Source organism: Poeciliopsis prolifica, unplaced genomic scaffold, assembly GCF_027474105.1.
Source record: "Poeciliopsis prolifica strain line A6 unplaced genomic scaffold, Auburn_PproV2 SCAFFOLD011, whole genome shotgun sequence".
NCBI lineage: Eukaryota > Metazoa > Chordata > Actinopteri > Cyprinodontiformes > Poeciliidae > Poeciliopsis > Poeciliopsis prolifica.
The window spans coordinates 10,293,296-10,319,309 of record NW_026562386.1 but is presented as its reverse complement, the minus strand read 5'-3'; the positions used below and the strand labels follow the sequence as shown (position 1 = coordinate 10,319,309).

At 38.2% G+C, this 26,014-nt stretch overlaps 1 long non-coding RNA gene across 1 annotated transcript in view; it reads left to right on the top strand.

Moving 5' to 3' along the window:
• Window positions 1–7,941: 7,941 nt before the first annotated feature.
• LOC129364286 (uncharacterized) overlaps window positions 7,942–26,014 on the top strand; it is a 42,616-nt gene continuing 24,543 nt past the window's right edge. Inside the window, exon 1 of the long non-coding RNA XR_008606424.1 lies at window positions 7,942–8,189. This is a non-coding gene — a long non-coding RNA (uncharacterized LOC129364286). The remainder of the gene's footprint in view (window positions 8,190–26,014) is intronic.

Here is a 26,014-nt window from a genome sequence, read left to right as displayed (position 1 = left end):
AGAGTTTGCTCTCAGAAGTGCCAAATGCTCTATCTAAGAAGGAGGAAAAAGAGAAAAAAGAAAATCAAGAGCAACAGGAAGCATGTGGGCATTTGTGTGAAACAGCAATGCACACGTGGTTTGAGGGAGAAATAAGAAGACCAGGAGGAAATCCTTTGTTTATTCCAACTTTAATTACACTTTGCCTTTAATGACTCTGCTGGTGTGTTTGAGGCTGCCGAGGGAGAAGCTGTGGAGCCTTAATGATCTGTAGAAGTGGATGTCAGCCGACCCGTTGGAGACTTAAAGCCCATTTTTTTGAAAGTCCCTGTTGGTTTGGGCCTAGAGGCGACATGACAAATGGAGTTCATGCTAAGCCACACCAGACTAGACTCAGAGAGTGTTTCAGTGTCTGCTTAGCTGGTTTCATACAAGGACTGGGCTGTTTGGAGGCATCAGCAGCTGACACCAGCAACTGTTAGACGTGTCATTGTGCATCTGTGTTTTTGCACTAATGAGAAGTGTTAAGAGTTATACCAGCTTCACAGCACTTTGATCTTTGTATGCAGAAAATTTTGGATGTTATAAGTGTAAAAAGTTGAGAAAGAGAACTTGGCCCAAATATAATACGCACTAAGAGGGGAACACATCACCACTTTAATATTTTCAGAGTTTAGTTGCTGTAACACAGACCAGTATTTTGGGTAAAACAATTGAACCATTTTTTAAAATATATAGATACATTATAATGTTCAATTCAGTTTCTTTATGCAAGCACCTCACAAGAGATCTCATCTCGAGGCACTGCGCAAAAAGCTAATTTCACTTCAATATTCAAATTAATTCCAGTTACTGAGCTCTTTTCGATATTCAAATGAGTTAAAACATTTTTACATTTAAGAAAACCTGGAAGATTGCATAAATTCACTGACTTGCAGCATTCACTCCTTGTCGAGAATGTAGCAACTGTAGACAATCGTTTGCGTTGTGCCGTTGACACAAGGACTCCCTCATAGCAAGAAAGCCTGCAAAAATTCCACTTTGACAGGAAGAAACCATTATTTCCAAATTAGCAGAGAACGATCTTTAACATAAGAGACATTTTGAAAGATGTTCAATCAAAACTCTTTTCTTGAGTTATTATTTTAAACATGCAGAAAGGTCATCTTTGTAAGACAAGAGGCTACATCGAAAGGTTCATCAAAAAAACTTTTAAGGGCATTGGAGAACATTAAACACAAAGATCAATTCTGTGTGTTCAAGAACATGATATCACCAGGAACTGGTAGGCAAAAATCTGAATGATCAAACATTCTGCAGCTTCTGTTGCTCCCAGATAAATATGGATTAGAGTGTTAAGAAAAAAGGCAGACATTTGCAGCAGACTGAATCACAGAATCATGTTCAATTAACACAACAGTACTTGTAACCCTCTGAGAAGCAGTGTTATTTGTTTTGACACACAACCGTCTAAAAATTCTACCACCCCGGCTTCAGCACACAACGTTAAAACCCCTTGTTCTGTAAAACAAATTCTGTGGATTATTCAAAGCTTTAAGAATTAGGATGGAAAAATCCATGCGTAAAATTACCGTCCATTCAACTTCAGGCAATATTTTCCTCTAGAGAAAAATATGTTAATTGGTCTCTCTAAAGAAGCTCAATCCTCGGGTTATTTAATTTCCCCGAAAGCTTTAGCTGTGATGAATTTACAAGCAATATGGTTGTACAACTCCTTGCAGTAGTATGATGGTCAACAGGGGTGAAAAATCAGTGAAGGGGAGAACTGAAAAAGAAAGAAAGACGCTGTCAAGTGGATAAATATCTACAGCAACTGGAGGACAAGCTGAAGGGAACAGAAATTTCGCAAGATGTCAATGCATCCAAGAAGTCATGAAAGACAAATATGTGCCGCAGTTCTCTACAAACTGAAATGTGCTCAATCCGCCAAAGAGTCATCGTTGTCATGACTGTTGTGTCATCTAATTGCTTCCGTCTGCTTTTCCCAGAGGCAGCGTGCAGCTCTGTCACGGGTCCTTAGTGCTCCAGTAGCCTGGTCAAAAAGATGTCTTGGCAGCGTCCCAGGGTGGATGCTTCGCCCACGCACACTGCCCTCGCCAGCTCCCAGAAGCCTTTGTGGTGAACCACTGACCGTGCTGTTCCCTATTTTCCTCCAACCCAGCAAATAATGTGTCAGAAAAAGATTATTGATAGCCCATAAAAGAGGAACTGAAATGTTGTTGCCTCTCTCCTCCAACTTTAAAGAACAATACAAGTGCTAAACCATCAGTTTGAATTCTGCAGTTCGCCTGAAAGAGCACAGGATTTCTTTTTCCCTCCTTGTTGTTCAGTTCTGATGAGAAGGGCTTAAACTGGAACACAAACAGCCAAGAAAAAGCTACTACATGCATAAAATGATGTTTCATTTTTCTGTACATCTGAAAACCTTGTAGCGATGTTTACACTCTTGTTTTCTCTTATCAAAAACAGAATACAATTCCACAAGAGGAACATTTCTTTTCTCTGTGGAAACATTTCCATTTAGCCCAGTTTAACAGTCACAGGTGCAGTTTCTGCACATCTGCTCTAAACATGAGTTAATTCTCATATACATAAGAAAAGTCACCGTGTTTACAGAGTTAATGCTCCCTCTACCCACTGCACAACAGCTGCCCGTTGCACTTAGCTGATTGAGACTCTAGGTTCATTCCAGCATCAGACTTTACATCCGTACAGTTTTATTTCTGTTTTATTTTCTTTTTTTGTGAGAAAAGCACTTTTTTTATTCAGCGTTGGACCTTTAATAGTCACTTTGCAAATTTGTTGCCAGTCTATTAAGTCAATTATTATATTTTTTTTTCTACATTTTTTCAAGGTGGAATGGTTTAACAGTATGCAAATTTAATGTTGACGAAATCAAAAAACAAGAAGGTGCAGAAGTTTGAACTTGTTGGCAAAATTTGTAGAATGTACATTGGAAGGTTTCTTAACACAGACCTATGGTCTGAGCTCATTCCAAAAGAAACTCAATATCCATCTGCTTTATTTATTTAACACTCATTTTAAGGTGTGTTTGGCCTCGTTGGCTATGTCCAGGTTTCATCCCTATTGCCTTTGATTTGAGGCAAACTTGAAGCATTTGCAGACAGTCCACATTATTTGATCTTATTTTGTGCAATGGACCAATGCCAGTGGTAGCAAAATAGATCCCCAGCATGTTGTTACCACCACAGTTCTCCACAGTGTGAAACTGTAAAAGCGCAGTGTCCACTCTACAGTTCCAAAAATCCCCTGGTCCTTGAACATGTCACACTGTGTGAGGACTGTATCATAACATCCCGATAATAAGCCATGTCACATCATACGATAGAATATGCCAGAATATGCAATCTGTTGCTACTGCTAAAACCTGTCAGACAGAGACATTAATTTAACAATGATTTGGCAGCCAATTATAGGTGTTAAAACTTATTATTAGAGTTAAACTTTGAGAAGAGGAAGGAGACGATGAGGAACAAAATACAGCAGTAAAAATGATCACTGAATGACCACAGATTGCCCAAGAAGGGAGACTTTTATATGATTTCTTCACAGCTAAATGTGGCCAGTCATAGAATGATCGCAGCCTCACCTTAACTCTTTCATGCATACTTCTCGTCACCGATGCAAAATAGGTCAATCTGTGTTTCTGAATATAACACTTTTCTCCAGAACTTATTTGGCTTACTCTTAGGCAGTTTAAGTTTCTTCTATCTTTGGAGTCTTTTTGAGTCCTGTCCTGGCACAATGGACAAAAGAATGGCGGGTCTGGTTGCCTTGCTACATCTGTTTTTTTGGTATAAATAGTGGTGGTTCTTGCATGAATGCTGCCGCCCTGAGCAAGTCCCTCCTTCTGCTGTCTTCTGACCAATAAAAATGCTGGAACTATTCTAAATTCTGGGGCAGGTCAAAATGTAATACAATCCTGCACAAAGCATGTAAAATAATCTCCATGTTCCAAACCACAAACGGTGGCTGCCATCTCCCAATTAACTGCACATGAGAGGAATAAAAATGTTTTTTTCAAAATGCAACTGACAGAAAAAAAAAAAAAAAAAAAAAAAAAAAAATAAATAAAAAATAAATAAATATATATATATATATATATATATATATATATATATATATATATATATATATATATATATATATATATATATATTTATCAGGTACATCTGCAACATCCCTCACCACTACCTGCTCTAATGCTGTTCTTGAAAATGACCCATATGGCCTATATGAGAAACCCAACCCTAATCCTAAACAAAACGAAGGAAAATTAAGTTTTTTTTTTTGTTTTTTTTGGCATTATTCAGTTTATTGTCCTAATGACAAATACAGACTGAAATAACAAAGAGGACAGGCCACAAAAAAAAAAAAAAAAAAAAAAAAAAACCTGAATGTTTCATATCGGCACCAAACATAAACTTCTTGTCATGTGCAAAACTTTATCTGATACAAAACAGACACTAAACATCATGTAGTGGTGGCAGCATCGTGCTGTGGGGATGCTTTTCTTGAGGGATGGAAAGCTGACTATAATGGAAGCAAAACACAGGACACTCCTGGAAGAAAACCTGGTAGATGATGCAAGAGGTTTGTTACTTGGCTAAAGCTCCACTTTCCATCAGGACAACCATAAGCATATGCCCAAAGCTAGCTTGTTAAAGAGCTTTCTATGAACTACTGGACAGGACAAAAAAAGGGTGATAAACTTCACTTTTCATGTTACATAGACAAACATGAATCCTTTTCTTTTGTTATACTGTGACTCAGATATATTATGTTCTTGGTCAAATCCACATGTCTGTAACTACCATGGAGTCAGTAGTAAGCAGAGAGCCATAATAGGAATAATGGCCCTTTGATTTTTGCTTTTCTTATTGGAACACCTGTCACTTTTTTGGCAAGGGCACATCACAACACCAGGCCTTCGTTGGTAGCACTGGGGGGAGGAGTGTTTGTGTGGGTGTACGAGAGAGTGGAAGATGAAACGGCAGCCGAGGAGGCAGTGATCACACAGACGGAGGGGGTGAGTGACAGACAATACCTGCTGTAAAATTCCCTCACATCTCCCTTATCTGTATTCATAGATCTCGGCTTCTACGAACGGCAAACTGTAGCCCACACCAGCGGGCTCCTTTGGCGCAACGCACCTCTTAGTTTGACTCCTGTAACTTACTACACAGACCGTCCTTTTTTTCCTCTTATTTCTTCAAATATTTGCCATCTTTTCTTCTTTGAATCTGTCTAGATCAAGCGTGTGATCAGAAACTGAAAGCACGTAGGATCTTCTTTCAGAAATCTACACTCTTATTATCTTTCTTCAAACATAGGTTCCCCCTTGTTAAAAAAGTATTCAGCATACAGCCAACTTATTATATTTTATTTATATTTTTTTCTCTCCGTGCCACACCCACAGCACACCTTCTAGTAAACCCCTTTGATTTTTTTTCATGTTCTTTATCCTCAGTGAAAGTTCTGACTTGTGTTCCTAGGAGTGATTAGTTTGATCAGAGCCCATCTTTTCTGTGCTGTTACACCCACCCTCTTGCGCCTCTACTCCTAAACACCACATCCACCCCAACCCACATCCCGATGACTGATTCCAGGCCTAAAACTTCCTGAAACCTAAGCCATGTTTCAAGAAGAATCACACACACTCCAAGGACACCACAACACAGCGGCTGTTCAAACCGGATTAGGTTTGTTGTGTCAGATCGCGGTTTCAGGTTTGACTTGAGTAATGTGTCGTTTAATTTCTTTGGGAATTGTTTTGACAAAGCAAGTTAGCGTAAAGTCGGAAATGTCGTCTAAGACAAAAAGGGAGTGTGTAGCGTGTATGTTTTGTTTTGCGTGTGTGTTTGTTTGTTTTCTTTTTTTCTTTACGCTCATGTGAAGCATGTGTCAGTCATCAGCGGAGTGTTACAGTGGAAGTGACATCAGAACCCTGGAGGGCCTGTACTGTGAGCGAGGCTTTTTGATATGATTTCTGAGAACAGAGACTTTAGCAAAAAGAAAGGAGTTCCTTGTGTCTGTTGTTGGGAGGGGGGAAAGTCTTTCTATACAAAGGGTGCAGATAAACTGGAAGGTGTTCTGCCGCACTTTTACTCAATCTTTAGACTGTTGACTGAGGTAAGAGCCATAATTGTGTTCCTAAATTACACATTTCCAGTGACAAGGGTAATTGTTATGACGTTAGTACACAGACATAGAGATATGTTTGTCAGCCATGATTACAATTACAGTCATTCTGTGATCGTGAAGGTGAACTGTACTGTTTTTTGTTGACCTGCATGTTGAAACCAATTTCCTGTCTTGATTTGCATTTTTCTAGCTTTTTACAGGGTAGCTTCAGTGCTGTGAAAAATATATTTTCCTTCTCAAAACCTTCTGTCTGTCACACTTACATGTTTCTCACAATCGAAAAATTTTTAATAGCAAAAAATAATAACCAGTTATTGCAATGAAGTGATTTTCCAATGAAAACCAAGCATTTGCTTTGATTGACCACTCATGAACAGTGCATTTCAAATTGTTTTGTATCGATTCAGGGTCAGACTTTGACTAGGACACTCTAAAATCTTTGTTTTGAATGTTTTTATTCAACACTTTCAGAGGTGGAGGTCATAATGTGCTGTTTATCATTTTCCTGATGGATAACACACATGTCAGATCACAAACAGATGATTTGAAGTTCATGCTCTGGATTCTCTAGTAGGAAGTAGAGCTCACTGCTCCATCAATCACAAAGGTCGTCAGCTATAGAACATTACACTCCCTGCATTGCTACCATCACACCCTCTTTAATTCATCCAAAACCTTTAGGGATCAACAAAATGTTCATGAGACATGAACATGTTTTCTTTTTTGTCAGTGGCCTTGGAAATCTCCTGTGGATTGTATTTTTGCAATGCGTGTTTTTTATAGTTATTTCATAAACACTGACATTGACTGAGGCAAGTGTGTGAGTCCGCCTCTACTTTACCATTGTTCCACTTTTTTTTTTCTGTTTGTGGATAATTGCTCTCATTGTGGTTCACTGGAGTCCCAAAGTCTTAAAAAACAGCTTTTCCCAGACCGTTAGACCCTAATTACTTTGTTTCTCATATGTCCTTGGATTTATTTGGATTGGAGCATGATGTGTTGATTTTCATTTTCATGGCCAATTGCATATGGTCAGGCAGCTTCTATTTAAGTAATTTCTTGAGTCTACAAGCCTGGCAATAACCAGGCCTGGGTGTGGCTATTAAAATTCAACAAGAAAAGTAGATAACCATAGTTAATTCATGATTTAGTAAGGAATAAATTATTCTTGCACATAGAGGAAGTGGCATGGAAAGCTTCTTTCATTTGACAAAAAAAAATGTCATTACAGACCCTTTTGTATTTCCTAACATTATCTCAGCCTAACGTTAAGAATGATTTTGATGTAAAACATGTAAGTGAAGAAAAAAGCAAAAACAGAAGATATCTGTAAGGGGGAAATACTTTTTTATGGCATTGTATTATCACTGAGAGGAGAGAGTAACTAGTACTTGTTGTGCTATCTCATCTCTGACCAGCAGTGCAAAGTCAGGAAGAAGCTGATCTTTATCCTGGCTTGTCTCAGGCTGGAGGTGATGATGCTCACTGCAGCAAGAGATTGATGGGGGGCCTGCACAAACGGCAAGAATGAGCTCTGGCCTTTGAAGTCGTCGACATGGAGGGAAATTGATATATCAGTTTAAGCCCTGGACCCTATTAAAGGAGCCCCCGTCAGGTTAATGTGATAGCCTCGATGTTACCCCAAGACCCATTCGGGTCAGCCCTAATTCCTGCCCCCGCTCTCGGCAATCTCATTTTAGTTTCTCATCAGCAATGTTCTTCCCATCAGAGGAGCTCTGCTGGGGAGTACATCACAGAGTCAAAGACTGTGCCATTTCTCTCCCGGAGTGATTTAAGCCAACAGCCAGAGCGTTAATCACCAGCCAGAAATTCCCATGGTTATTTGTACAGGCTGGACAGTCTTTAAAGTGGCCTCTGTGGTGATGCACTCATCTCTTGACAGCACTCTCGAATTCCCCGCTCTTCCTTTTTTGTTCCTCTTCCTCCAACTCAGTGCTTTTTGAGGTCTCAGCCAATGGGTCCCCATGGCCAGCCGATGAAGCAGGGCTCCCAGGTCTGCAGAGGTGAGCTCTGTGATCATTCATTTTTAATTACATGCAATAATACATTTACATTAAAAATGTAGAAAAGTGTCTTTTTAATTCAGACACGTTGTATTTATTATTTAATCTTAGTCTTGGAGGTCAGATCGCAAGCAGTTCTCTGTCCATCATTTTTGGGTCGCTGTACGCACTTTGGTCAGTCAGACATTCCCCAGATTTTAAATGTGTTTCTTTATTCACTTTGATATTCTTCTTCTGTCATAAGTCATGTTGTGAGCCTGATTAAACAACTTCAAAAGGAACTTTCATTTCTCCAGAATTATACTTAAAGTTATGATCAAAAAGATGAAAGAAATCAGTAATTTGATGAATATAGGTGCATGTAAAAAGTATATAATTGAAAAGTTGTTTTATGTATGTTATGCAATTCAATCTATTCATAAATACAGTAGAACCATTAGACACAGTAATACAGTATCAGTGTTTAGTTTTAGTGATAGTGGCTTATAACTCATAAAATCCAAAATGCAGTTTCTCAGAAATTTGAATATTACATAAAACCAAAGAAAGAAAAATCATACAATGAATATTATGTTTTATCCATGTATAATCAAGAATCTTGTATCCAGCCAGTGACACCACCCTACATGTTGAGCGTACGTCAAAAAAGATAACTTTTAATAAAGCTGTCTTTTCACAGATTATTGTATCCAAGCAGATTATAAAAAGAAAATATAAAGTTTTTTATTTTTAAAAAGTTGTTAAAGCAACAGGGATAACTGCAGCTTTGATAACATTAGGAAGCAAAGTCTATTCAACAGTTTGGAGGAGGTTCACAAGATGTGGGCTGATGTTTGAGTTCAGTGTTTCATATGCCAGGACATGTGCTATGACTCACTACAATTATTTTACGATATTTCTGAAGCAGATACAACATCGGCGATGTTTTACCTGGGCAAAGGAGAAAACGTACTGGACTTTTGATCAGTGGTCCAATGTTCTTTTTTCATATCAGAACAATTAGCATTTCCTTTTGAAAATTAGGGTACCATTGTCTTACAGAAGAGTGTAGATATACAGAATACAGATTGCACGTGGTTTAGTGTGAGGCTTCCAGAGTCAATGATTTGGAGCAAATGGCATCTGTTGGTGTTGATACAATGTCTTTTATCAATTCCAATGTCAGCGCAGCAGGGCACTTCATCCTTTCTTCTGCTGACAAGCTTTATGGAGATGCTAATTTCAATTTTCAGCAGGACTTGTCACCAGAGAAAAACTTGTCAATGACATATTACTGATTTGCACCTGTAGAAATATAAAATGTACATAAAGTGATAAAAGCTTAAATCTGACTACAATCTGAAGAGGTTAACTCCTCTGTGAAAATGCTTTCACCTGTGTCTCATAAATAGGGTGTACTATCGCACTTTTTCTTTTGTTTTTGGCACCTTTGCCGATGGTCTAGACATCCACGTGCTTCTTGGAATGAAGGAAGAAAAGAAGGAAAGGAAGAAGGAAGGAAAATACTCTCACCCATGAATTTGTTTATGACACCGTCCTTTTAGATGTACGCGCCCATGCATATTTTGTCTCCTCTGAGTCGAGAGTGTTGAGATTAATCCCATGTTGTTCCTATTATTGGCCTCTCCTGAGACGTTATGATTTGAATGTCTGTCTAAGCGCCATCGGATCCATCAATTGGATTCAAAGAAATGTTATCCAATACTCTCTCCAACCCAGCAGATGTTGAGGTTTTTGTAAGTCGAATTCCTTTATTATGTTAATACCACTGTTTTGTCACATGCACCATTTCCATTTGACTAGGGTGGAAAAATCATCAGATGGATTTGGCTCCCTCAATAAGTGATGTTTGACATTCAATGAGATGGGAAACATGAAAAACAAATTTCAATGGCGAGTGGCATCTGACAATCACAACAAGACAGCCCTTTGAACGAACAGGAGATCACAACATAATTGCGGCAGCATGTTGTGATTTTAAGACATTTGCTTGTATAAATTTCGCATTGATTAAGTTGTTTTGAAATATTCTGAATTCAAACGACTCACATATTTTTAGAGACAGTGCCAGCCTTTTATACTTTCAGCTTTACTTTTACTGGTGATAAAAGCAGAGAACAAACATGGAACCATATGGACGCGCGGCTTTGAAGAGTCATGGGTGCACATTCCTCTGTTGTTCAGTGTTTAAACACAAATATCCGTTCCAACACACATGCTCCCATATTTCCACACCAGGCTCTTTGTTGGTTCTTTTCCAGCTGTTAAAAATTAAATTGTGATGGACGTAAAGTTTACAGCAAATGATTTGAGGAGATCATAACCTAAATGATTTTTACATGTTATATTTTAGGTTTCATCTTGTCTGTGTTTGTCTGTTGGAGGGAGACTCAGTGAAAATGTCTGAACTTGTGTATTCACATGTACCGGTTCTCCACATGTCTGCATATCTGTAGAGTTGTGCGTGTTAGTCGTGAGCTCAGAGGAACGGCGTGGGTCTGCATGAGGGAGTGCGGTTGCAGAGGGCTCCTCTGATAGGCCAGATCCGAGGTGCACTGAAGCCTTTCGCATATATATGGAATTTTTGAATATCTAAACCATTATTTAGCATCCAAATCAGTTCTGCTTGTCTGACTGATGGACAATTTCACTGTGACCCCAGTCTCTTTGCATGTGACCTATACTGTCGGGATTCTTGCATATTGTTTGGATGTTCACGTCGACTCCTCCACCGATTTTCTTCCCCCTCTCTTTGATCCTTTTAGTGTGTTCTTTGTGTAGGAATTCATGAAAAATTCATAACTGGACTGTGGCTTTTCCATATCTTTATGTACAATTATTGGCAGCCGTCCTGTTATGTCGAGCCATCTTAATAGCAGGTATTGGGCTCGGTTAAGTGTGACTTCAGATTTTTCTGACAGTTAAGCGGGTCTATGTTATGAATTGATAAGGTGGGATATTATATTTGCAGATTTCGCATTGTGCTTGCCTTCTTAGCTTACCATTAATATTGATGACCTCAAGTAGTGCTTCTTCCATAAAAAATATATTGAATTTAATATTATTAGTATTACTCTTACCATTATTATATTATTATTTATTATTATCATTAATAGTGCTAAGGCAATGCTTCAGTCTACATCATCTTCGCCTGTATCGTTACTGAGTCCTGATTTGGCCTGTGCAGTTGTGTCGATAATGCTAACAGGGTTAATAGTATGTTCCTCTCCATCATGAGTAGTGTTATTGGCAGCAGGAGTAATTGGACAGAGGATGTCATTATCATGGCCCTGTGTGCAGCCAAGGATTTGCAGGAGCACAGGGGCCTGCCGTGTGGCCCTTGCCAAACTCACTGATGTCCTTGGGAGCTTCACATGTAAATACCGTCTATTCTCGAAGCTTTTAATAAATGTTTCGGGAGGTTTATTAATGTGCAAATGGGTAAGAGTGCAGCTCACACTCGACCCCCCCGCCCCTCCACCCCGTTCCCCACCCTCAGCCCCGGCACAGCGTGTGCGCAGAGGCACAGAGCTGTTTAAGGAGAAGAGATTCGCAAATCAGCCGCCGTGGAGCTAAGCCTGTGGCTCTCTCCACCAGGGAGCCACTAGGAGTATTTAATTCTGGCTCTTCCCCTCTTTTTTCCTTGGATCCATGGAGAAGACCTGGGTGTGTGTGTGCGTATGTGTGTCTTCATGGGAGTCCATTACCTGCCAACAGTCCCTATGTTTACTTATTTGTACCATTTTCCAATAAGCTCTCCTGGTGCCTCTTTAGTCAGTGAATAGCAGAGGCTGCACAAGTGAAATGGGGAGAGAGATGTGAGAGGCTGGTGTCGTGCATGGAGTTCCTGCACTCGCAGGGGCATACAAATGGGCAAATCTAAGGATAAAGGCTCCCAGGATCCAGCTATAGTTATATGAATGCAAATAGGATTAAAGTGCCAGCTTTAGAGACTGATATACAATTCACAGTTTTTATAGAAGCCAGACTGCAGTCAGTCGAAGCCCATACATTATTCTGAATGTGAGGATGTGTTTATGACTTTCCTGGCCCACTACAACCTATGTGTCACCTCTAACATGCTCATACGTAGTAGGGCTGCTGAGAGGATTCAGTATAATCCTCTCACTACAATAATCAGCTGGCATCGATATTTATTTCTAAATATATCATTTTTTTTCAATGAATTATTTTGTCATTTTCATTAAAATGCTATAATTCCTGTTCTACAAATATTTATGTGTGTGGAAAAACTTATGTCAGTATTCTGCAAGATTATATAGCTTGGCATCAGCTGCCCTACGGTTTCCAAAAAACATCTTAGATAAAGCATCTGAACTGCTGTAAATGAAGCCAATGTACATGATTTTTGCAAAGTTGTTCAAGGGGGAAGTTGTCTAAAGTACAAGTATACCTGGAGTCAGGGGACACAAAAATTTTCCAGATGTTTATTAAGGTTTCATTTCATATTTTAAAGGTTAAACTGTAAAATTCTTTAAGAGAAAATTAATATATCAGTGTTTGTGGATTAAAACAATAAATTATCAATAAATTAAATGACAAAGAAAAATCCCTTAGTGGTAATGCTTCTTTATTATCTTTATAACCATAAAATAAGTAGTAATATTGTTTGCAGTTGCCCAGTTGGAGCTCTGACCTGAAACTGATGGAGAAAATGTGGAGGTAGCAGAAGATTGGATGATAACAAAAAGGTTAAAAAAAAAAACAAAAAAAAAAACTGTCCTTTTTTTTCAGTTTCCAAAAATAAAGTCCTGGAACAATTATAAAGTTGGTCTGTAATTGTTTTGTAACTTTGAACTCTTTTTATTTTGTTTTATTATCTTTTGAAAGATGCCTCTCTCTTCCATTCACAAAAAATTAAAATATCTCCGTCATATTCAAATATGTGTCGTTACACAGAGTTTCACTTTTATTTTATTTTTTTGGTCCCCTCTTAAAATGATTCCATCATTACCAACCACGAAGCACCATCTCTTAGACAGCACTCTAACACTTTCTTCTCCTTTCCCCTCCGTATATTTGTGTTTCCCTCTTTCTCTCGTTTATAGCTGTTTAATTTAACAAGCATTTAAACGAACTGATCTTAAAAACGAAAAAAAAAGAGAGAAGAATGTGTTTTGAGCTCGAGCTCGTTTTCATGTAACAGTTATTGAGTGCAGTCAGCTCCACTGTGTTCATAACCTTTCAGTGACTGTTGATCGCAGTAAAAAATATTTGATGTTTAGCTGCCGTTTTTCATGTTGGGGGAACAAATAACAAGGGCACTCCGCATCATATACTTTCATTCATTAGGTTCTCTTTGGAAACTTAGCCTCCTGCCACCTCCTCCTTCTCTGTCCTCTTGGTGGGTTTCTGTCAAAACCAAGATCTGCTTTATTTCCCCCCATGAAGTTGAGGAAGCTGGCGAAGCTGTAAATTTGGACGCCCTTCGTTAAGAGGTGCTCCCCTGGCTGTAATTCATCTCAATTCTCAGTGGTCTTTAGCTCCCTTTCAGAGGTTGTAAAGTACTGCCTAACGCTGCTGGGGTCGGAGGCTGGTGCACAGAGAGCCTGGGGGTTACCAGAGAGGGGTTTGTGTCGGAGGGGACAGTCTGGGCCCTGTGACACATTGGGGTCAGGTGACAGACATGGATATGATATATGGACACTCGTGTGACACAGCGCTAACAAGCGCAGGCTTTTACAGAGGGTCTCATTTTCCATTGCTCCTTTTTAGTCCTTTCTGTGCCCTTTTTCTAATCCCGTTTCATTCTACAATATCTTAATATGTAGGATGTTGTTTCAGTTTGAAACTTTAGCTATTGCAGTTGTCAAAATAATTAGGAAGAAAATTTAAAGAGGTATGAAAGGTTAAATTGGCATGAATAATGTAAGAATAATATGGATAGGAAAGAACCAATTAACTGTGTTTTTTTTTGCATCGAAACTTATTTTCTAGTAAATATCTAATTTGGTGTAATAATAAATTAGAATGATCATACTCAGTTATGATTACAGAAGAAGAAACGTTATTTTATTATTAAAAAAACAAAGTAGATTCAATTCCTTAAATTTCCTTTAATTTTATTAATGATCTAACAGCACTGATATATTAACAAATCAAATATGTCAATATTATATGCAGCCTTGCTCATGTAAAAGCCAGTATTCATCTTTGATAACATCAAATCAAACCCCTATTTTATCACATCTTACATGTTAAATTAAGACTAAGCTCCCTTCTTTCTTTATTTATTGTTTTTTTTTTTTTTTTACTTTGCTTATAGAGATCAGTTGACCTTACCCCACAGGAGGCTGATGTGTGTTTTGAAACAGTAGCTATAAGCTCAATCACTTCAAGAGGGGATGGAAAGTCTTGTACGTATGCAAGATCAGAGTGTGAACTTTGTGTAACTATGATCTCTATTTTTGTAGGCTGAGAACGAACATCCAGTAAAACCCATCGCGGTTTGATGGCAGCCAGGCTTTATTTAGGGATGTTCCCTTGGAGAAGGAATTGAGCGAGCTGCGTTCATGAGGGAGTTTGTTTAAGGACTCATTTGATGGAGAGTCGGCGAAACAGATGGGGGGAGTAAGTGTGTGTGTGTGTGCGTGCGTGTGTGTGTGAGCATAGGGGGTTTAGAAATAGCACTTCAAGCTTGGTCCTTACGTCCCATCTAGCCACCCAGCGCCACCCACTCTCCCACCAGCCAATGAGGCAGTGAAAGAGGCCTTCCTCCAACCCACATTCCAGCTCAGATCTGATTGCAAGGCAAACATGGCATCTCTCCCTAAATCCCTTGATAAACATTTTCTAAAGCAGGGAAAAATAGAGGCAGCAAAAGTCTAATGAGTTAATTATGGCAACATACTCGACTAATTAGAGCTCAGTCAAATTACACAGGTTTTACATTACTGAGAGGTGACCAAATTTTCCTCTTAAGTTACAATCTTTAATTCTTTAAAGGATTTCTCTCTGCCATGCGAAGGAGCTAGTAAACAGTCCCTTCTGGTAACTTCATTGCTGTCACCTGACGCTATCACTCAGAGACCCTATCTTTAAAGTGTCCATGTTGGCTTGATGGATTGATGTTTTTATTGTATTTGGAACATCTAAGTCAACAGTTATGAGGTGAAAAGAGGATGTTGCTGCTTTAGGTCAGAAACTAAAAATAGGTCAGACTTCAGAAGCTGTGCCACAGGCAGTCAGGAAATGCTTTGATTTCTTTTTCATCTTTTTTTTCTTTTTTTTTTATTTTATTAGAATATTCAAAAGAGCCTCTGGATCTGGTGAACAGGTGGCAGAGCTTAGTTTCCCTCCACACTGCTAAAGCAAACTTCCTTAACATACTTTTCCATCTCAAAAGCTCCGGACCACAGCCAAAACATTAAGCGTTTGCTATGTGACGTTTCTTCCAAAAATGAACAAAAAATTACTTTTTTCCCATGAGCGAAGCAAGGTGTAAATTAACCTTGTTCAAAAACGTGTTTATTTAAAATTATACTCAGGATTAAAATAGCCCTTTAATAAGTGATTTAGGAAATATCCAAGCGATTGCGTGCTTTAACATATTTCTGAATTTGTGACGCACATTATGGTCTCGTCCCAGAAACCTGAAGCCAGGCTTGAGGGCCCACCTGTCTGTGGTTGTAGACATATGAGGCTTGGCTTGCCAGGCGCTTCATTCATCTCTGCTAATGCTAATAGTAATGCTAACATTAGTGCTAACATTAGCTACTGTTCCTGTTTCACTCTGTCAGCCTCTGGCCAGGGCCAGAAGTAAGATGGATAGCCTACTTATGCAGATGTCCTTGCATGTACATTCATTAGAGATTGTCTCTGACATAAATTAAGCAAAAGCTATATATGTACGCTATGTGATGAATTTTTAATTGCTGTTAAGCCTGTTAAGTTATATTCTAGCCGGTCCCATGGGGGAATTTTTTTACCCATTGAGGAGGAAGAAGATATTTCCAGACTTGCCTTCAGATAGTTGTTTACTTTTCACTCAAAAGGCCAAGTTTCTCTGGTGGGTTAGATCCCAGAGCCTTTTGTTCCTGTTAGGAATGATAGTTGTAATTAATGCCTTGCTGAGAGTATATTTACAACAGATGATAGCAGGACACTAGTTTTAAGGGATCCGTTGTGTTCAGCCTCGTCATTAACTCCACATTTAATGGTGGAATGTATCATCTGTGTGAAAGTTTCAGAAGAATGTGTTTGGGTTTCTCAAGGAAAAGCAACAACAAAGATGAAATAGAAGTAGTGGTTTCCGATTAGAAACAAGAATTGCTTTTAAAAACAAGGGAAATAGAATATTTTCTTACAAATAATATTGTGGTACATTGTATTTAGTTGTTTTTTCTCAGTATCAGCAAATATTTACTACTTTTAGTACTCATTTATTAATCACTTATTTACCTGCGGAGAACCTTTTCCAGCTTCTTTTGGGCATGTCAGTTGTTCTAAGGTATTTTGTTGCTTTTTTAATTACTAAATCGATAAAGTTGTTTCAGTGTTTCTGTAACATCTTTTATTTTAAAAGATTTTGTGACTCAGTTGCTACACAGGCTGTTGTTCATAGGGGGAGAAGTGAGGTGAGCCAGTTCAGTTGAATTCAGCTGAAACCTTTTAACAGCAATTCACAACAAATGTTATCGAAAAGCACTTTGAAAATAGTCCCTGTAATATTAACTTAACAATTAGTAAATATGTGAACTTATTTAAGCATTTTCCTAGTCAAATAGACACATTCCAATTTGATCCGAGTTATAAAACAATGCAGTCAAATTTAGTTTATTTTTACAATTGTTTTTTTGTATCATTATTATTTTTTTTTAAATAGTTTTTCCATCTAAGCAAACACTGCAGGATGCATCAAGTCATCAACTTTTTGAAGCACTCACTCGGGCCATGGGACTTGGCACTGTAATGGCCTAGCCAATCTTTTTAATAGCATATTGTAAAATTTGTTTTAAAAAACAAAGAAAAAGATATTGGTATGCAACTGATTCACAGCCAGGTGCTGGTCATGTTGGCCCTGCACAATTTATAAATTTTACAACCTTGGTCTTTTAAAGCTCAAAAACTTTATGTTGAAACTGAGCCATCTGCCACAGAACATTTTGTACTGATCATGCCACTATTCATACCCACCTTGAGGGCATTTTGTACAGACTATGCATCAGTCCGTACTCATTTTATGCAGAGGTGGTAAAAATTTGGTTCATTTTATGGACCTAAATTGATCTGTTGGTGTCCCTCCAACCCCACAAAAGAGTAACAAATTTAGAGGATGTTGATGTGCTGTATTGCAAAAAGTCTAAATAAAGCAAGGATAAAAGAAGTAGAAAGAGATAATTAATTTCATAGTAATTGAATGCATGGGGTCCAGCTCCTGTAGATAAATCCACAGACAGTGGATGGATAGATGGTTTCAATGCATGTATTTTTTTCTTGTGGACTTTGACAGAAAAATTATCCAGATTGAAAATAGCATAAAAAATTATAGCATGGACATATTTTAGTCGTTTATATATCCCAACTTGAGTAAGAAACAAAATCAAGCAAATTTGCTCCACTGTCTCTATTTCCAGTAGCTCTTGTGGCTTTATTTCCATTAATACAATCTTTTTCATTAGCAGTCGTGTTATCCATCTTAATGCAGAATTCAAACTCATGATTTCAAATTCAGTAAGAGGATTAAAATCATTAACATACCAACTCTAACTCATATGATGATGTGTCAATTACAAGATACTATGGAGTAGATGAATACATGTGGAAGAAATTGTTAGCTTGTGTGGGCAAAGTGGAATTGAAAAAGCATAAAATGCCAATGAATGGGGTACAATATGTTAATTTATGTCTGACAGACCTGAAACAAATGATGGTTTTGCTAAAATGTAATTTATATTTAAAGGCGAAAGGACCTATTTTATATAGATTAGTAAATGTAAAAACAAAAAAATGCTTTAAGTTTGAATTTGTTCCTTGTTTGTAATTACCAGTGTGTACCATTGTGTATTTCTTTGGCGTTTGTTGAGTGGTAATTAAAGTGCAGGCTTATTTGGTTTTGAAGTACTTAAAAAAAGAAACCTGTGTTTATGAACTAAGCCTGGGTTAAAACCTCTGGTCTTCGCAGCATATGAGGAAATTTGACAAATTAAGTGTTCGGTGCAGCAACATATACTTTAATTTGCCCCTAAAATGGTCTGGATCTTAAGATCCATGGTTATGTCTGGGAGTGTTTCTTTAGCTTGTTCTGTTTTTTTCCCCTTGTAATTACAACATGTTTTCTTTGGCAACATGCATCTTTGAATTAGCAAATGAATGTTTTAACCCTGGTGAACTTCCACAGTGTTTATAACCTCCCCACCCCATTGCATACTTTGGGACTGAACACAACCGCTAATGATCTTTAGCATCACTGGCAAGTTTTATGTGTGATCAGACTGCATATACTTAAACGTGTTGTCCTGGACCTCAGAATATTACAGCAACGATTCCAATTAGCCCGATCTCATTAGGCAGCAAAACTCCACTGAGTCCCGCAAATTAGAGAGCTCCTGAAGTCTGACAGTCCAAAATGCGGGCCCCTGCTTCCTGTGTTTGTATGTGTTAGAGTTTAACATCCAAAATGATTGTGGCCTTTTATTTTATTTTTTTTAACGGTGAATTTATGGCTTTGACTCTGTGTGTGTGTGGGTATGTATGCAACTGTGCAATACTCTATGCTTAATTACAAGTCAAGGATCAGAAACAGCTCCTGTATGTACACACGCACACACACATACGCACGCACACGCATGCACACGCACACACGTGCACGCACACGCACACACACACATGCACATACACACACACACACACACTCCAGGGAAGCATTGAACTTTCATCTGTTTGTTTGGACATATTCCCTACCTCTTGATTAATTTATGAGTTCTTGAAAGATGGAGGCTGTGCTCAATCTCAGGTTTAAAAGCTTCATGTTTTTCTTGCTGTCTCAGAAATACATAAACACAGAGACACTCCCTCTCTTGATATAAATGTCTCGTTTTTTTCTCTGTTTAAAACATGTCAGGGTTTTAAAGTGACTTGGTTGATTTTTTTATGACATATTTTATGATGTTTAAAAGTCTGAATATTTGTTATTTTAAAATTATAGGTCAAGGTTCTGCAGAACACTTAGATATACATTTTTGAATAATTTATTGTTGTTTGTGAGAGCAAAGGTGACATCTTTGTTTTTTTCATTTCAAACTTGATGCATTAATCATTCTTTTTAATCATGAAGACGTGGGTTTCTCAAGACATGTCAAACATTAAAAGTTAAATAAATTATTCCTAAATAAATAAATACAGAGCTAAAATGACATCTGTCTTTAGATTTAGAAATGCTTAGGAAGACAAAAGGGTTCATTGTAGATATTTCTTGAAACGTCCTTCTTGCCCTATGACTAAGACTAAGATCTTCATCCTTTTTAACGTAGCTGAAGATCCGGTTTAAGTGTTGCTAGTAGCTGTGACAGCTTGCGCCTTTAATTTGAGTGATTTTCAGAAATTGTCAGCGTTTTCTTTTGCTGAGAAGATCTGACCTCCATCTGAGTCCATGAGAAAGCAAATAATTCTTAAAATGTTAAATTCTCTTCCTGTCTCTCCAGGCCCACATCTGATTAGTCTCTATTAGAGATCAGAGCGGTAAGAAGGAAGTATCCTGCTGATTCATGAGCTGAGTGCTGTGTTACCTTTGGATAAGCCTGGCCACCCTGCTGCCTCACCACTGTATTTTATTACAGTTTTACAGAGTTTATTAGAGCCCATGTTGTTTTTTAAGTCCAACAACTAAAGACTATTGTAAAACATGGAGTACAGTTACTTTCTTTTGATGGTTACTTTTGTAATAAATGGCTGGCTGGAATAATGCATTAATAAATAAATGCCCTGTGCTATTCCTATTTGGAGTAAATGGAAATTCATGAACTTAAAACACTGCAATACTATCAATTGGAAAATTGGGTAGAAGGAAAAAGGATTAGGCAAAAGGTACAAATTCTACACATATAAATCAGTTTTAAAAACATTTCACACCAAAATCTGCAAGAGTTTCCTTATGCAAACATAGTTTAGTAAATGTACTACTACTGTGGTGTTTTTATGTTCTACCAGCAACAACATTAGATGTGTATCGTTAGGGCTACAGAGTAATTCAGGTTATCAACAATCATCTGCAATGTTGGTTCAGGTATTTCTTATCCTTTCCACAGTGTTATTATCTGCTTGGTTCTGTTAATCAAACTCAGATGATCCAGAAATGACAATCAACAAATTGCTTAAGCATTAATTGCTTAAGCATTAAAGTTATATTAGTTATATGTTTTTTTTTGTAGAAGTATTTTGTCAAAGCATTGTAACTTAGTAAACCTAGAAACATCGTGCTCAGAAAAAATCTCCTAAAACTTCCATTAATGCCATTTTCAATGTCTTCTGCGTATTACTATAGCATGGTTCTTTAAAACTTACATCAAAAAGATGCTTGATAAATTCTTTACTCAGTATCTTGAATAACTTGAAACAGGGTATTTGGACCTTGGCAAGTATTCAAACAGAGTAACTACAGGATGGCTTTGATAGCAGAAGACTTTCCATTTGCATTTTAATAGATGCCATGTTTATTCAACATTCTCAGAGGCAGGAAATTAAAACTGACATAGTTTGTGTGATTGGACATTTTTGGTTTGCAGCATTTTTAAACTACCTTGAGTTTGCAAAACAGTTTCAGAGATGAAGGGTGCTATTAGTCTCTTTTCAGTCACATGGTTTAGTTTTAGGTGCTGCTTTACTTTGGACGATGTAGAAGATGAAAAAACTTTGGCTTTCAATCTATCCGTTTGTATTAAAAAGACATCAAACTGAATTCTATGTGCCTGAAGAACACAGAGGACACTCGCTTTAATGGTCTGTGCCGAACAAGACATCAAATCTGCAAAGCCGCTCCCTCTCACACGGTCTGTCACACAAGCTCGTCAACTTGTTCTCAGGCATCATTTGTTGTTAAAGTTGTTGGTGTAGCAGTTGTTGTTTTCTTGGGTTGATCTGTGTCTGAAAACAACCGAGCAACTTCCACAAAATGTCTAAGACTGATCACTGCATTCTGCCATTCTATCCTGTCACCTTGTGTGCTTGGTGGAATTCAAAACACTTTGCTTTCAAAATTCCCCAATATGGAGAAGGGTAAGGAAGCAAATTGGCATCTTTCTGGTTTGTTTGTGCGCCTTGTGAGTCTACCTAACAGCCAGCAGGCCAGAAGACAACAGACGAGTGATTTCGGTTACATATCTGAAGTCAAGCAGCGATATAACACTGCCTGCCAAAATGACGCTCAAATGTTCTGTAATGACTACATTGTTTTTCCTCCTTCTTTTTCGCCAGCCTGATTCTGAGCGGCAGGCAGAAGTACTGTCGTAAGCTAGCGGCACACCGAGGTCTGTATGCTCTGAGAACTTAAGGAGTTTTGAAAGTTAAAAGAGGGCTTTTCTTCTCCCTGATACTGTTGTGATGTTTCCCTGGCTGTCTTTTGTGCTGCAAGTTCACCAGACGATGCTATTATGTTAGAGGTAAAGTAATATGGCTGTGACAGGCTTCAGTATCCATTTGAAAAGCACGTTTGGAAGACAGCCTCGTGTAGTGCAACTACCTCCTTTAAAAACTGCACTTTTCCCTCATGCACACTTTCAAGAATCTTGTTAAACACAAAAGGAGCAGCACCCGCTTCTGTGGGACGAAGTGGAGGGTGATGGGAGAGAAAGAAAAAGGGAACGGGGGAAAAATAACTTTCAAAAAAATATATTCTGAATGTGCTTGCCAGGTATATGAATGTCGACTTGAATTTAGTGCAAAAGCATGAAACAGTGCAGTTAAAGAGCTTAAAGGCTGACCTTGAAAAGTCTGCCGTCAGAATCGTGTTAGTAGACCTGCTCCTCGCCTGTCAAGGTACGGCAGAATCACGACATTGTTTATTCACTTTGATTTGTCAAGGATGCATGCGAGAGTATTGACAAAAGATCTTTCCTCACCGCTTCCCCTGCCTGTACATCCCTTCTGTGTTTGGATCTTGCCGTCCCTGTGCCATGTGCACCTGAGCCGAGCCTATGCAGGGGCCTTTTTTGTAATGCCCCACCCTAATTATATACTTCTTCAATTGGCCCTTAGACCAACATTGATGATTTTCTTTTTTTTTTAAGGGTCAGCGGCGCCAATTAGAATTAGCACCGGCATAGGCTGAGGTGTTTGTCATGCGTGTCACACGCTGCTCTCTTTTTCCAGCCTTGCCTCCCCCCATGTGCTCTCCATATGGGGGGTGGTGAAGGGCTTGATGGGGGGTGCCGTCCGTACGGGGGCTGTGGTCCTCTCAGTGTGGCACATCAAACTCTATAAAGGGAATCATTTATGTGCCACTCCCTATTACTGAACAGCATGGAGACAGCTAATGAGAGCCAAGGCAAAAGGAATATATCCACCACTTTGCTGGTAGACAGACACTGGCAGGGAAAGAAAACCAAGAGTCTTCAGGGAATCACTGTTTTCAGGGGAGAGAAAAAAAATAGAAAGAACAAAAGGAATATGTGTGTGTGCACGTGTATGTGTGTGTGTTATTCTCCGACCTGCTTCATCTATCAGTTTATTTATTTTTTTATCCACCCGCTAGCGGTGTACTTGAGCTACAGTAACAGCTTGAGGTGAAGAGTCTGTAAAACACACACCGTTTTGCGAGAGCTGTGTGTGCATTTTTTATTTTTTTTTGCCCCCCTCCTCTCCTTCTTTGCTGCTGAATTCATGATTAGCAATGATGGTGATAAATATGAGTGTGTTAATGTGTAAATAAATGTATGCCCTGGATGTGTTTTGTGCTAACGGACACTTAGGTATAATCATGTAGCTTTGCGGTGTGAGAGCAGATGTGCGCATGTACGTCTACGTGAATTCACACATGCACATAGGGGTCTAGTGGTGCTGATAAAAAGGTAGCTGTGACATTTCCAATTTGCCATGCACCAGCCCACTCCATTTTCTTCCCTGCTGCCTCTTACATGGTAGAGTAAGCCTCTAGGATTGACAATAATTACAGCCTGCATAAAATGAAGAGGGTAATATGAACACAGCTTTGCCATAATTGCCTTTTCATTATTTGCTAACAGTGAGCTATTCAGTCATAAGAAAGAGATTGCATAGTAATTGGCTGACAATGGGAGGCTGAGGCTCTGTTCAGAGGCTGTGGTAATTTTTGTGTTGCTGTGAAGGTTTTTTGAGGGGCTTTTTTTTATTAAAAATCTGAAGCATTAAACTGTAATTTAAAACTACAATTTCCAGCATGAATGAAAATCTGGGTATTAACATGAGCTCCTATTTAGAGTGGAACATCCCATTAGCAGTATTAGCACTATTTGGTAACTTTCCATATGGGCCGCCTCTCAGCCCAAATGGGATTTAAGACAGCTTTGTTTCTCTTCTCAGTCAGTCTAACACATCAACAACACAAGGTTGTTTACATCGGTGGGAAAAGACATGCAAGGTGGATGTAGGGATTGTGTTTGTGGCAACAGAGGGTCAGGAATGGAAAAAGTTTCCAAAATGCTGTTACAAGAAAACATAAATATATAAATTGGAATATTACTGAAACAGCTGCAATGCTAAAAAAGTTATTAAAATGTATTAAAAGATATTATTTAATTGACACAAATGTTAAAGTGAACAGTTAGAACATGAACTATGCTTTTCTCCATGGTTGGGAAACTACTTACATTCATTCAGGTACACCTACTTGAAGAAGAAATATGAAGAAATACACTTAGAATTTTTATTTTTATTTTATTGCACCATAGTTTTTACTTTTACTTAAGTAAATACCTGAGAAATATCACTACAGAGTATCACTATTCTTACATAAATAAAATTGCTGGCTACTGTCTCGACTGAGTGATTTTACTAAAGGAAGAGCAAAGACATTTTAACCAAAAAAATCAGCAGACACCTGCAGATTAGAAAAACGTGAGGCCATAGAGATGTCATTTTCTATGTGCTGAGTCCACAATATGTTGTTACTTCAGCAGTCATTTTAGTATTTAAAATACCAGAATGTTTATAAAATGTAATATTTTATGAAATACATTTTCACTCTTGCTTGAGTAATTCTTGACTGCTTGTCACTTTTACTTAAGTAACTATGCTAAAGATAGTACAACTCCTACTTGAGTACAATTATTGGCTACTCTACTCATCTCTGCTCTTGTATCTAGACAGAAATGCCATCAGAAGTGAAGGCCATAATGGATACCTGTAACTTGCACTTGCCTTTATAAAGTTTGTGAAATTTGCTGGCTGAAATGCCACTTGAGCTTCAGAATGTGTGACCTTGGGATGACATCCCGAAATGTGTTCTAGTTTCAAGACAGAAAACCAGGAAACTTGATATTGTTTCCCCTACTGATACAATGAGCAATATGAGGAGGAGAAAATCTGTTTCTGGATCTAATTTGTTACGTTAGTAGTTCTTATACCTATTATGCTTCATGCTTTTTATTTTTATCTGATTTGTTGGTGTGTGTTTTAAATGGACTAAGCAGAACAGATGTCAAAACTCTCAAAGAAGGCCACTGATATTTTTTTTTTCCCACATTGCAGTTAAATGAGCAATGACACAGAGGTGTGTTTTGTTTAGCATTTGTTTGTGACTATACGAGAAAGCCCACCCTTTGATTTAAGACTAGGCTGGCACCAGACAGCTGAACCGTGCCAGCAGCACCCATCCTTATAGGCGCCTCCTCTTCCTCAGACCCTATTCCTCACTGTGGCTAACAAACCATTCAGACAATCAATATTTATCTTATATAGAGTGCCAATCCTCAGTAGCCATAATCGTTTAGCTCGAGTGCTTGCATGAGTGAAAAATAAATTACATTTACAGTGCTATCACTGAGGGTCTGGTGTTTCCCAGGCATTAGCAGATATTTAGAGATGGCCAAATGTGGTAGGACATTAAAGAACATGGGTAAAAGAGATTGATTAGATGAGCAAACAAGAGGCCAAGCACATGTACAGAGTAAGTGGAGGTTAATATGATTGCTGAACTGAGGAATTACCCAGTCCAGTCACTTAAACTAATATTGACTCTTAAGTTTTTATTTCAGTTAAAAATGAGAGCTGTGCTGCCCAAGGTGATACACACCCCACCTTGACTTACTCTCATTTTTTTTTATAGTTCATGCTTATATTTTATTATTTTCTGTTATTTTCTGGTTTTTAAACAAAAAATATTTTTGAACATATTATAAAAAAGCCAAATATCCAAATCTAGAACAATAGAAAAAAGTTTTGACATGAAACAAAGTTTTCTAGTTGGCTCATTATTTTGACCTGCACATAAAAATCAGAATCCAAAGATGCGTCGACATTATTATACCAGGTATCTGATCAGTTAGTGAGGTCAACTTTTTCACTCCCCACTTGGGTTTCAGACTCTATTGTCTGGGATCATAGAGCTTTGGTACACCAGCCAGCCAGGACCCTCTTTATGTTTGAGGTGCATGTTAGTGTCATAATTATCTTACGCCACGGGGTTGCTGCTCTTATTAGTAATTAGCTCCAACCAAAACTGATTGGTATGGGTTCCTCCACTCATCCCTTTTAATGTTTAAACATTTACTTTGTGCTTGAAGGATTTGTTTGTATATATCTTGTGTGTGATGAGTGCTTTTCAAGTAATTGGCTCCTAGGGGACAGCACTTTCCAACAGTTAAAGAATAATTACAACCCTATGAAATGTTAAA